This window comes from Lupinus angustifolius, unplaced genomic scaffold, assembly GCF_001865875.1.
Source record: "Lupinus angustifolius cultivar Tanjil unplaced genomic scaffold, LupAngTanjil_v1.0 Scaffold_414, whole genome shotgun sequence".
Taxonomy (NCBI): domain Eukaryota; kingdom Viridiplantae; phylum Streptophyta; class Magnoliopsida; order Fabales; family Fabaceae; genus Lupinus; species Lupinus angustifolius.
The window spans coordinates 45,241-45,727 of NW_017727824.1; positions in this window are offsets into that span (position 1 = coordinate 45,241).

Here is a 487-nt window from a genome sequence, read left to right on the forward strand (position 1 = left end):
ACGGTCAAAGCTTCTCAAGCATACAGCTTAGCGGTGCCACATGTGTGCTCAGCGGTGTGCACCCAGAATTGACTTAGCCATCAAGAAACCATGAAGTCATGCATGACATCACTTCAAGTAGCCCACCATAGGCTTTTCAGGAGTAGCTCACCATACCTGGTCCCATAGCTCACAATTAGCTTTGGTGAGTCAAGCTTAAGGAGGTGACAAAGCTACTTGACCAAGTGACCAAACCCATGCTGAAGCGTTTGGTCAGCTACTGAGCGGTGCAAACAAGCAGGTCAGCGGTGCTAGGGAAATTCTATAAATAGGAAGCCATTTCCTTCATTCAAAAATTTCTAAAACTTCTTCCCTTAAGAAAAAAAAACACAATTCTCTCTTCTTATTTCTTAGTTCATAGAAGTTCTTTTTAAGTAAGTTTTTTAGTTTTTTAGTTTATAATTCAAGAGGAGAAAGGAGAAGGCAAATGAGATGCAAAAATCCATTT